This window comes from Triticum dicoccoides, chromosome 2B (assembly GCF_002162155.2).
Source record: "Triticum dicoccoides isolate Atlit2015 ecotype Zavitan chromosome 2B, WEW_v2.0, whole genome shotgun sequence".
Lineage (NCBI taxonomy): Eukaryota > Viridiplantae > Streptophyta > Magnoliopsida > Poales > Poaceae > Triticum > Triticum dicoccoides.
In genome coordinates this window covers 52,889,051-52,902,681 of record NC_041383.1, presented here as the reverse complement: position 1 = coordinate 52,902,681, position 13,631 = coordinate 52,889,051, and positions in this window count along the sequence as shown.

Here is a 13,631-nt window from a genome sequence, read left to right as displayed (position 1 = left end):
TGGAGATCTCTTCATACCCCGTCATAATAAAGGCTAGGTTGGTCTTTTTTAATAGCATGTAGTCCGTACCGAGCGCGATACGCAGCCTGTGCATGTACCGCCCCTGGGCCAACCCATTTTACATTTTTTCCCTCTTCTGTAAGACCTTCAAAAAATAAGTGCCCATCGAGATTCAAACACAGCACCTATACCCTTAGTACAACCACGGTAACCAACCAAACTATTTTCTTGTTGTGTCTGGTCACCTTCTTTTTTCCTTCTTTAATTGTAACACTAACCAACACAAGTCTACTTGGGTTTTTTCGGTTTTTGTTTGTCCAATTTTCTTCTATTTTTTATTTTTCTCTTTCTTTATCTTTTTATCTTTTTTTTTTAAATTCATGAATTTTTCCTTCAATCTGTGTACTTTTCAAATTCGTGAACTTTTTTCCAAATCGGTCAACATTTTCTCAAATACATGAACTATTTTCAGCTTTTACAAACTTTCCTTTAAAGCCTGTGATTTTTTTCAAATTCAAGATTTTTTTTCCTGAAAATTGATGAACTTTTTTTAAATCCACGAATGCTTGGGGCGCCCCCACAGTGCCCGGCGGGAGTGATGCAGTCGCCTCTTACATTTCAATAACATTTTTCTAAAAAAACATGAACAACTTTTAAACATGCGCGTCTTTTTCAAATGTCATGATCAATTTTTTAAATGCTATGAACTTTTCTACAAATAATTCGAACATTGTTTTATATTTTCATGAACATTTTATAAAGTTTCACTAAATATTTAAACGTGTGAACATTTTTGAAAATATACGATTTTTTTGGTTAGATGATATGAACTATTTTTAAAATTAAGTTAACAAATTTGCACTACACTTTTTTTAATACACCGTGAAGTTTAAAAAAAAATAAGTAAATGCTATGTCTAGTTACCTTGAGACGGTACTAGCGCTCGCCTATAGAGTTCGCCCGAGTGGGCTAGTCCATTAGGAGCTGTGCACCTGGGTTTTTTTCAAAGCTTCCCTGGACCGGCACAGACCGCTGTAGGAACCTTCCGCCCAGTTTTGGGAAGGTTTTGCAAGTTTAATTTTTATTTATGTTTTTATCAGTTTATAATGAATTACTTTTTTTCAGTTTTCTCTTTTCTTTTTTTTTTCAAATTTTCAAATACATGTCAACTTTTCTATATTCAAGTTAATCATTTCCTCTATATAGGCTGGACATTTTCTAGACACATGTTAAATATATTTTCCAAATACATGATGAATATTTATCTGAATACATGTTGACCATTTGGGAAAAGCTAACTTTTTTTAATACCCAATGAACATTATTAAACACAGGTTGAACTTTCTAAAAAAATCTTATGATTTTTTTAAAATTGTGCAAACATTTCAAAACAGTTTATCAACATGTATTGATAGAAGTTTGCGAAATTCAGAACATGTATTCATTTGAAAATAGGTTCATGGATTTAAAAAAACTTCACAATTTCAAAAAAAAGGAAGAAAAAAACTTCACGAATTTAATAAAAGGAAAAAGAAAATAGAAAAAAAATACGAAGAACAAAAGGCGAAACAAAACAAAAAAAATAAAACCAGACCGAGAAGATGCCGACAAGAAGAATAAAAGAAGTAACTAGGCACAAAAAGTGAGCTGTCCCAGTTGATTACAACGGGTGAAAGTAGGCCGCACTTTAAGATGTTTTAATAGTAATTTAAAATGTCTTATATTTATTTACAGAGGGAGTATAGACTAACCAGATTATTTGGCTACTAGGGGACCTATACCCCGCCTCCCCCTGAAATTCTAAAGCACAGCCTAGAAGTTCATCTTTTTCTACCGGTACAAGTTTGTTTGTTTTCAGGACGCGCTGCTGGTGAAGAGCAAGACGCAATTTGACAATACATGGAATACAGCAGCTATGGCCCCTGGCTACCTCCAAGGTGAAGCGTTGCATCAAGTAGAGTGGCTATCACCGCGTCATCCATGCGCGTGATGCCTCCAAGTATACCGTCGAGCGCTTCATCACCGGAAACCAGTGGCTGCCTGACCACCAGGTCTTCTTCAAACCTGCAAGTAGCTAACTGGCTCGATCGCTCAGCAGCCAAGTGACTAGTACAACCTGCTCCAGATTATAAGACATTTGAATATTTTAATATAAATTATATATGGACTGGAATGAACGAACAAACACACTAAAATGTGTCTATATATATCTGATTTAGAAAAAAAAATAGAACATCTTATAATTCAGAATGGAGGGAGTACGTCGGTATGCGAATGATCACATATATCTTATGCACTACATGCATGTATCGATCGATCCTATATTCGTATGATAACATAACGCTCCACAATGTGGACATGAATAGTGTGGGGTGGGGTGGGATCAAATCCCCACGGGCACATAAGTTCTGATTTTTGTTTCTCACCCCATCTGATAGGCGTGGTCCGTCAGGCTTATTTTTCAAAATGTCATGTCGCCCGGCCATGTTGTCCACATAGTTGTTGCCCACGTGGCAGTTGCACTTGTCAACTGTATGCCAACTAAGTGAAATGTGCATGTCAAGTCATACTAGCAACCATATTGAGGCGCTTAAGCTACTTTAGTAATTGTATTTAGGGTACTCTGAAGTACAGTGACCAAAGTGAGACACTGACTCGAATCCAGTGACCATAGATGAATTTTTTTCTCTTTTGTTATCTTGCAAAAATATGTGGAAGCAGTCAATAGTGGTTTTGTTGGGCAATAATGGGCATAGTTTGCTTTTCGTTGTAAATACGAATAGCAATGTCAGTGAAAATGTGAGTGTAGAAACACCAACCTACCCATCTAAATACTTAACTATATATACGTTCTTAAGAATCTTAAGAATAATAGGATGAAATAATTACCACTCTTGAATAACTTTATAGATTTGTTTCATGACCATCTTTCTGCCAGTTAGATGTGGTAGGCGATCCTTAGTATTGATCTTTGCTAGTGTTGTGCCGACATTCTTCACTTGTTTCAACATATGACTAGAGAATGACGTGTGCTTTGCTGCGCCGTCTTTCAGTCATGAGTTAAGTCTTTTTTGATTCGGTGTGTGTTTTTCCTAAAAGAAAACTTAAGTTGGGCTGGCCTTTTATTCCTGAACTGAGGGACTGTGATGCTGGAACCAGTATACTTTCTCTAAATTACTATGACAAAAGGAAATAAAAATAGCCTTGCCAAACATACCCACAATCATGAAGAGTTCGTAACAAAGTACACATACACTTGACAAACTTTGTTAAATTTGTAGCTTTCATAAACATTCCAACGTACATCACTGTTCCTTGACATCTTTGAGATGCAAATACAAATACAATTGAGCTACACCTTTGGATCTCCCCATTTGATCTATCGATTATGTTCAGACTTGTGGTTGTTACAACATCCCAGAGGAGGCATGCTATTAATTAAGGTCATGCATGAGATCCCAGTTTGTAAAAATAATCACATTAGTTCAATGATGGGAGATACAGCTCTTTTTTTTGAAATTCTACAGTTCCCAAATTACATCCAACAGTAAATCATTTTGCAATACAGATAAGAATCTAGGCAATCTGCTGCTATTCTGCGGAAGTGGGCCTGAAGTTGTGTGTTTTCAGTTTTACCTCAAATGGAGTCAGCTGATTTCTTATAAAAAAATTCAGTTCAATTTCTTTGTTTTTCACAGTTGGCATGTGCTTACTGACACGACACACCCAGAAATGAAATTAAGATGCTTCTTCATTAACCAAAGAAACCAATGACATAATTTATGTTACCCAAAGAAACCATTAAACAATTAAGCAGACACTTACATAAATAAGGGATGGACACCGAATCTACTAGGAAAAAAAGGCAGAGATACCACCAGTTCATCTTCAGAAATACTTGGAGTTACGCACACCTTAGAGATGTAGCTATTGGTACTCTGAAAATAGCTGTCAACAGTTCATAGTGAAGATTATATTGCGTTGCTATGATCACCAATATTTTATATTTGAGGCAAGGATAAATTTAGATTGCTAATGTAACCATTTATGTACTTAAATTAGAAATGTGTGTCAACCTATCAGAACTAATTATCACTATACATTTGAAAATAGTATGCAACCTTTCCTTCACAATCAAGTGCATGGAATAACTTCTCTTCGCACAAGGTGGATTAAAAGTACCGACCATCCAAAATTGTAGCTCAAGCAAATAAATAATTTGTGTACGCAAAAGGAAAAGAAATCAACCACATGCCATGAAAGAAGTGGTAAATGATATGAATCAATGATTCTGGATAAATTAACTGATGATTTCCCTGCTAGCAAAGGTAGCATACACAATACATGTATAATTGCTTGCTAGCACATAGTGAACAAAGCAATTTCTCATAGGCAATAGCGATAGAAGGCATCCAAGATAGTCCGCTGATGATTAATTGCTCGCACGCCTCATTGCCGCCCACAATGGCCAGTAGCAGCATGCAAGCAATCTATTGCTCAAGCTCTTGTGAGTCATGCGCTGGCTGCCCAGTAATGAAATTCAGACATAGCAAAGGGAAAAAAAACTTATGTGCAAAGGATGGATTCTCTACTCACCTTGGCTCCAGTTGAGTGCCGATGAGGAGAGGTGCCCACAATGCAGCAATAATAATCATAGTTGTTCTTATCAGTAGACAAATACCATGATTTTTTTGGTAAAGAACCATCACCATTTCCCAAACTTATGCGTCATTTCCATCGGTCATCTCGAAACTGTCATATATCCACAACAGTCTTGCAAGCAGTTAGTTATTTTTAGACAAATAACTCTGCACGGTTATTTATTTTTAGACAAATAACTCGGCTAGCGAATTAGCAGATACATGACCATCTTCCTCAAAAATATGAATTGAACTGAATTATGGTTCAAACGTCTACTTCTCCTCAAACAAACAATCCACTTATTTAGAATTAATTAAGGAATCAAATGATAAGTGGTAAGAGAATATGTAATATTGAGGAGGTTGATTCAACACTTCATTAGCCATAAAGTTCAACGATGCTTAATTAGGCCGGATAGCTAGCCAACCAAAGTTTAGCAGGCGACCTTGATGGTGAGCTAGGTGATAGGCTGCGTCCCTGTTTGGCTTCGCGGCAGCCTAGGCATCACATAATCGCCTTCCTCGTTTGCGGAGGTGATATATAAATAGTTTTTTTATCATTTATGCCACTTAAAATACCAGAAAGAGCTTGATTCTTAAATCTACTTCATCAACGACACATCTGTATCCATTAATACAACAATATGGTACGGAAGATGACTTCTACATGTTTCCCTGTGTACTGATTATGAACAAAAAAAAATAGATACCCATCCTCTAATTATGTACATGCCATGCCAAACATGAAATTTAAACGGAGATGGGGCTGCTAATCTTTCTAGATGATGAGCTACAGGAATATTAATATGATTGAAAAACAATGTACATATGGTAAAGAAAGCATTTAGTGTGTGGATCGTTCAAAGTGTGCAACATCTAAATGGGGAACTGATACAAAAATGAACTATTGACAAAAGACTTCGTAAGGCATCTCTCTAACCTCACACTACTCCACCTTATTGTAGATGGAATGGCGAATATCGGGCAATTATAAACTCAGGAATACACAAACGTCCACCAATCAAGGGAATGGCTACTACATTTGTGGACTGATAGATACCCAAAGTGACCCTCCAATCATCAACTATTTTGAATGTTGCCCATTCGATGTTATGGTTGAGAATAGACTGAATAAACATAGTTCCTGCAGAAATTGCCTCATATGTTGTGGTTGCAATATAGTCCAGCCTACATTTTAAAGATAGCACATAAAAGGGGGAAAGAAGAAAAGAATGGCATGCCTGAATTGACCGCCTACAATGGTAAGAACGGCGGGTGTAATATTGCCCAACAAATTGACCTTGTGCTGGGATGTCAATGCATTTTTGGAAACAACCTTTTTGATGTGTTGCTAGTTCAAGATAGAGCAATGCGGTAGTATTAAAAAGGAACAGCGAGAACTATAAAGCATTCACAAGTTGGTACAAAAAGGATGATGGTAAGTTATATGCATGCCCTATGCAAGATGCTTTTATCAGTTAATCCAGAAGGATATTTAGCTATTTCAAGAAATATAGAACATTACAACAAAGAGCCTAAGAGCAGATAAATAAATGAGTACATATTAGGAACTTGTGCAAATCTATTGCAAGCATTAAGTCAACAGGGCGATTCAAAAAATGAAAGACCGAGTTACTAATTCTTATTTATTGGTACATACTCGGTACCAAATAGGTGATTAAAGTTTAGTTACATATGATAAATCAAAGTACATTTAGATCCTCTGCAAGGAACATGATGGAAATGTTGGGGAACGTAGTTATTTCAAAAAATTTCCTACGCACACGCAAGATCATGGTGATGCATAGCAACGAGAGGGGAGAGTGTTGTCCATGTACCCTCGTAGTCCGAAAGCGGAAGCGTTAGAACAACGCGGTTGATGTAGTCGTACGTCTTCACGGCCCGACCGATCAAGCACCGAAACTACGGCACCTCCGAGTTCTAGCACACGTTCAACTCGATGGCGATCCCCGGACTCCGATCCAGCAGAATGTCGGGGAAGAGTTCAGTCGGCACGACGGCGTGGTGACGATCTTGATGTTCTACCGTCGTAGGGCTTCGCCTAAGCACTGCTACAATATTATCGAGGACTATGGTGGAGGGGGGCACCGCACACGGCTAAGAGATCAAGATATCAATTGTTGTGTCTATGGGGTGCCCCCTCCCCGTATATAAAGGAGTGGAGGAGGGGGCCGGCCAAGGGGGGTGGCGCTCCCTAGGGGGGTGTCCAACCCCAACGGGGAGTAGGACTCCCCCCTTTCCTATTAGGAGAGGGAGAGGGAAGGAAGAGGGGGAGGGAAGAAGGAAAGGGGGGGCCGGCCCTCCTCCCAATTCGGATTGGGCTTGGGGGGGCGCCCCCTCCTTTGCTTCTTCTCCCTCCTTTCCACTAAGGCCCAATAAGGCCCATATACCTCCCGAGGGGTTCCGATAACCTCCCGGAGCTCCGGTATTGTCCCAATCTCACCCAGAACCTTTTCGGTGTCCAAATATAGTCGTCCAATATATCGATCTTTATGTCTCGACCATTTCGAGACTCCTCGTCAAGTCCGTGATCACATCCGAGACTCCGAACAACCTTCGGTACATCAAAACTCATAAACTCATAATAAAACTGTCAACGAAACCTTAAGTGTGCGGACCCTACGGGTTCGAGAACTATGTAGACATGACCGAGACTCGTTTTCGGTCAATAACCAATAGCGGAACCTGGATGCTCATATTGGCTCCTACATATTCTGTGAAGATCTTTATCGGTCAAACCGCATAACAACATACGTTGTTCCCTTTGTCATCGATATGTTACTTGTCCAAGATTCCATCGTCGGTATCCAATACCTAGTTCAATCTCGTTACCGGCAAGTCTCTTTACTCGTTACATAATGCATCATTCCGTAACTAACTCATTAGCTACATTGCTTGCAAGGCTTGTAGTGATGTGCATTACTGAGAGGGCCCAGAGATACCTCTCCGACAATCGGAGTGACAAAACCTAATCTCAAAATACGCCAGCTCAACATGTACCTTTGGAGACACATGTAGAGCTCCTTTATAATCATCCAGTTACGTTGTGACGTTTGGTAGCACACAAAGTGTTCCTCCGGTAAACGGGAGTTGCGTAATCTCATAGTTGTAGGAACATGTATAAGTCATGGAGAAAGCAATAGCAACATACTAAACGATCAAGTGCTAGGCTAAGGGAATGGGTCATGTCAATCACATCATTCTCCTAATGATGTGATCCCATTAATCAAATGATAACTCATGTCTATGGTTAGGAAACATAACCATCTTTGATTAATGAGCTAGTCAAGTAGAGGCATACTAGTGACATTAAGTTTGTCTATGTATTCACACATGTATTATGTTTCTGGTTAATACAATTTTAGCATGAATAATAAACATTTATCATGATACGAGGAAATAAATAATAACTTTATTATTGCCTCTAGGGCATATTTCCTTCAGTCTCCCACTTGCACTAGAGTCAATAATCCAGATTACATAATAATGATTCTAACACCCATGGAGTCTTGGTGATGATCATGTTTTTCTCGTGGAAGAGGCTTAGTCAATGGGTCTGCAACATTCAGATCCGTATGTATCCTGCATATCTCTATGTCTCCCACCTGGACTTTGTGCCAGATGGAATTGAAGCGTCTCTTGATGTGCTTGGTCCTCTTTTGAAATCTGGATTCCTTTGCCAAGGCAATTGCACCAGTATTGTCGCAGAAGATCTTCATTGGTCCCGATGCACTAGGTATGACACCTAGATCAGAAATGAACTCCTTCATCCAGAATCCTTCACTTGCTACTTCCGAAGCAGCTATGTACTCCGCTTCACATGTAGATCCTGCCACGATGCTTTGTTTAGAACTGCACCAACTGACAGCTCCACCGTTTAATATAAACACGTATCCGGTTTGTGATTTAGAATCATCCGGATCAGTGTCAAAGCTTGCATCGACGTAACCATTTATCACTAGCTCTTTGTCACCTCCATAAACGAGAAACATATCCTTAGTCCTTTTCAGGTATTTCAGGATATTCTTGACCGCTGTCCAGTGATCCACTCCTGGATTAATTTGGTACCTCCCTGCTAAACTTATTGCTAATCATACATCAGGTCTACTACACAGCATTGCATACATGATAGAGCCTATGGCTGAAGCATAGGGAACATCTTTCATTTTCCCTCTATCTTCTGTTGTGGTCGGGCATTGCGTCTGACTCAACTTTACACCTTGTAATACAGGCAAGAACCCTTTCTTTGCCTGATCCATTTTGAACTTTTTCAAAACTTTATCAAGGTATGTGCTTTGTGAAAGTCCAATTAAGCGTCTTGATCTATCTCTATAGATCTTGATGCCCAATATGTAAGCAGCTTCACCGAGGTCTTTCATTGAAAAACTTTTATTCAAGTATCCCTTTATGCTATCTAGAAATTCTATATCATTTCCAATTAACAATATGTCGTTTGCATATAATATCAGAAATGCTACAGAGCTCCCACTCACTTTCTTGTAAGTACAGGCTTCTCCAAAAGTCTGTATAAAACCATATGCTTTGATCATACTATCAAAGCGTTTATTCCAACTCCGAGAGGCTTGCACCAATCCATAAATGGATCGCTGGAGCTTGCACACTTTGTTAGCATCTTTTGGATCGACAAAACTTTCTGGTTGCATCATATACAACTCTTCTTCTAGAAATCCATTCAGGAATGCAGTTTTGACATCCATTTGCCATATTTCATAATCATAAAATGCAGCAATTGCTAACATGATTCGGACAGACTTAAGCATCGCTATGGGTGAGAAAGTCTCATCGTAGTCAACCCCTTGAACTTGTCGAAAACCTTTCGCAACAAGTCGAGCTTTGTAGACAGTTACATTACCATCAGCGTCAGTCTTCTTCTTGAAGATCCATTTATTCTCGATGGCTTGCCGATCATCGGGCAAGTCAACCAAAGTCCATACTTTGTTCTCATACATGGATCTCATCTCAGATTTCATGGCCTCAAGCCATTTTGCGGAATCTGGGCTCATCATTGCTTCCTCATAGTTCATAGGTTCGTCATGGTCAAGTAACATGACTTACAGAATAGGATCACCGTACCACTCTGGTGCGGATCTTACTCTGGTTGACCTACGAGGTTCGGTAGTAACTTGATCTGAAGTTTCATGATCAATATCATTAGCTTCCTCACTGATTGGTGTAGTTGTCACAAGAACCAGTTCTTGTGATGAACTACTTTCCAATAAGGGAGCAGGTACAGTTACCTCATCAAGTTTTATTTTCCTCGCACTTACTTCTTTCGAGAGAAACTCCTTCTCTAGAAAGGATCTGAATTTAGCAACAAAAATCTTGCCCTCAGATCTGTGATAGAAGGTGTACCCAATATATAGTCTCTTTTGGGTATCCTATGAAGACACATTTCTCCGATTTGGGTTCGAGCTTATCTAGTTGAAGTTTCTTCACATAAGCATCATAGCCCCAAACTTTAAGAAACGACAACTTTGGTTTCTTGCCAAACCATAGTTCATAAGGTGTCGTCTCAACGGATTTTGATGGTGCCCTATTTAACGTGAATGCGGCTGTCTCTAAAGCATAACCCCAAAACGATAGCGGTAAATTAGTAAGAGACATCATAGATCGCACCATATCTAGTAAAGTACGATTACAACGTTCGGACACACCATTTCTTTGTGGTGTTCCGGGTGGCGTGAGTTGCGAAACTATTCCGCATTGCTTCAAATGTAAACCAAACTCGTAACTTAAATATTCTCCTCCACGATCAGATCGTAGAAACTTTATTTTCTTGTTACAATGATTTTCCACTTCACTCTGAAATTCTTTGAACTTTTCAAATGTTTCAGACTTGTGTTTCATTAAGTAGATATACCCATATCTGCTCAAATCATCTGTGAAGGTGAGAAAATAACGATACCCGTAGCGAGCCTCAATATTCATTGGACCACATACATCAGTATGTATGATTTCCAACAAATCAGTTGCTCGCTCCATAGTTCCGGAGAACGGCGTTTTAGTCATCTTGCCCATGAGGCACGGTTCGCAAGTACCAATTGATTCATAATCAAGTGATTCCAGAAGTCAATCAGTATGGAGTTTCTTCATGCGCTTTACACCAATATGACCCAAACGGCAGTGCTACAAATAAGTTGCACTATCATTATCAACTCTGCATCTTTTGGCTTCAACATTATGAATATGTGTATCACTATTATCGAGATTTAATAAAAATAGACCATTCTTCAAGGGTGCATGACCATAAAAGATATTACTCGTATAAATATAACAACCATTATTCTCAGATTTAAATGAATAATCGTCTCGCATCAAACAAGATCCAGATATAATGGTCATGCTTAACGCTGGCACCAAATAACAATTATTCAGGTCTAAAACTAATCCCGAAGGTAGATGTAGAGGTAGCGTGCCGACCGCGATCACATCGACTTTGAAACCATTTCCCACGCGCATCATCACCTCGTCCTTAGCCAATCTTCGCTTAATTCGTAGTCCCTATTTCGAGTTGCAAATATTAGCAACAGCACCAGTATCAAATACCCAGGTGCTATTGCGAGAATTAGTAAGGTACACATCAATAACATGTATATCACATATACCTTTGTTCACCTTGCCATCCTTCTTATCCGCCAAATACTTGGGGCAGTTCCTCTTCCAGTGACTAGTCTGTTTACAGTAGAAGCACTCAGTCTCAGGCTTAGGTCCAGACTTGGGTTTCTTCTCTTGAGAAGCAACTTGTTTGTTGTTCTTCTTGAAGTTCCCCTTCTTCTTCCCTTTGCCCTTTTTCTTGAAACTGGTGGTCTTATTGACCATCAACACTTCATGCTCCTTCTTGATTTCTACCTCCGCAACTTTTAACATTGCGAAGAGCTCGGGAATAGTCTTGTCCATACCTTGCATATTATAGTTCATCATGAAGCTCTTGTAGCTTGGTGGCAGTAATTGAAGAATTCTGTCAATGACACTATCATCAGGAAGATTAACTCCCAGTTGAATCAAGTGATTATTATACCCAGACATTTTGAGTATATGTTCACTGACAGAACTATTCTCCTCCATCTTACAGCTATAGAACTTATTGGAGACTTCATATCTCTCAATCCGGGCATTTGCTTGAAATATTAACTTCAACTCCTGGAACATCTCATATGCTCCATGACGTTCGAAACATCGTTGAAGACCCGGTTCCAAGCCGTAAAGCATGGCACACTGAACTATCGAGTAGTCATCAGCTTTGCTCTGCCAGACGTTCTTAACGTTGTCAGTTGCATCTGCAGCAGGCCTGGCACCCAGCGATGCTTCCAGGACGTAATTCTTCTATGCAGCAATGAGGATAATCCTCAAGTTACGGACCCAGATCGTGTAATTGCTACCATCATCTTTCAACTTAGCTTTCTCAAGGAACGCATTAAAATTCAACGGAACAACAGCACGAGCCATCTATCTACAACAAACATAGACAAGCAAAATACTATCAGGTACTAAGTTCATGATAAATTTAAGTTCAATTAATCATATTACTTAAGAACTCCCACTTAGACAGACATCTCTCTAGTCATCTAAGTGATCACGCGATCCAAATAAACTAAACCATGTCCGATCATCACGTGAGATGGAGTAGTTTCAATGGTGAACATCACTATGTTGATCATATCTACTATATGATTCACATTCGTCCTTTCGGTCTCCGTGTTCCGAGGCCATATCTGTATATGCTAGGCTCGTCAAGTTTAACCTGAGTATTCCGCGTGTGCAACTGTTTTGCACCCGTTGTATTTGAACGTAGAGCCTATCACACCCGATCATCACGTGGTGTCTCAGCACGAAGAAATTTCGCAATGGTGCATACTCAGGGAGAACACTTCTTGATAATTTAGTGAGAGATCATCTTAAAATGCTACCGTCAATCAAAGCAAGATAAGATACATAAAGGATAAACATCACATGCAATCAATATAAGTGATATGATATGGCCATCATCATCTTGTGCTTGTGATCTCCATCTCTGAAGCACCGTCGTGATCACCATCGTCACCGGCGCGACACCTTGATCTCCATCGTAGCATCATTGTCGTTACGCCATCTATTGCTTCTACGACTATCGCTACCGCTTAGTGATAAAGTAAAGCAATTACAGGGCGTTTGCATTTCATACAATAAAGTGACAACCATAAGGCTCCTGCCAGTTGCCGATAACTCGGTTACAAAGCATGATCATCTCATACAATAAAATATAGCATCACGTCTTGATCATATCACATCACAACATGCCCTGCAAAAACAAGTTAGACGTCTTCTACTTTGTTGTTGCAAATTTTACGTGGCTGCTACGGGCTGAGCAAGAACCGTTCTTACCTACGCATGAAAACCACAACGATAGTTCGTCAAGTTAGTGCTGTTTTAACCTTCGCAAGGACCGGGCGTAGCCACACTCGGTTTAACTAAAGTGAGAGAGATAGACATCCGCCGGTCACCTTTAAGCAATGAGTGCTCGTAACGGTGAAACCAGTCTCGCGTAAGCGTACGCGTAATGTCGGTCCGTGCCGCTTCATCTCACAATACCGCTGAACCAAAGTATGACATGCTGGTAAACAGTATGACTTATATCGCCCACAACTCACTTGTGTTCTACTCGTGCATATGACATCTACACATAAAACCTGGCTCGGATGCCACTGTTGGGGAACGTAGTAATTTCAAAAAAATTCCTATGCACACGCAAGATCATGGTGATGCATAGTAACGAGAGGGGAGAGTGTTGTCCACGTACCCTCCTAGACCGAAAGCGGAAGCGTTAGAACAACGCGGTTGATGTAGTCGTACGTCTTCACGGCCTGACCAATCAAGCACCGAAACTACGGCACCTCCGAGTTCTAGCACACGTTCAGTTTGATGAAGATCCCCGGAGTCTGATCCAGAATGTCGGGGAAGAGTTCCGTCAGC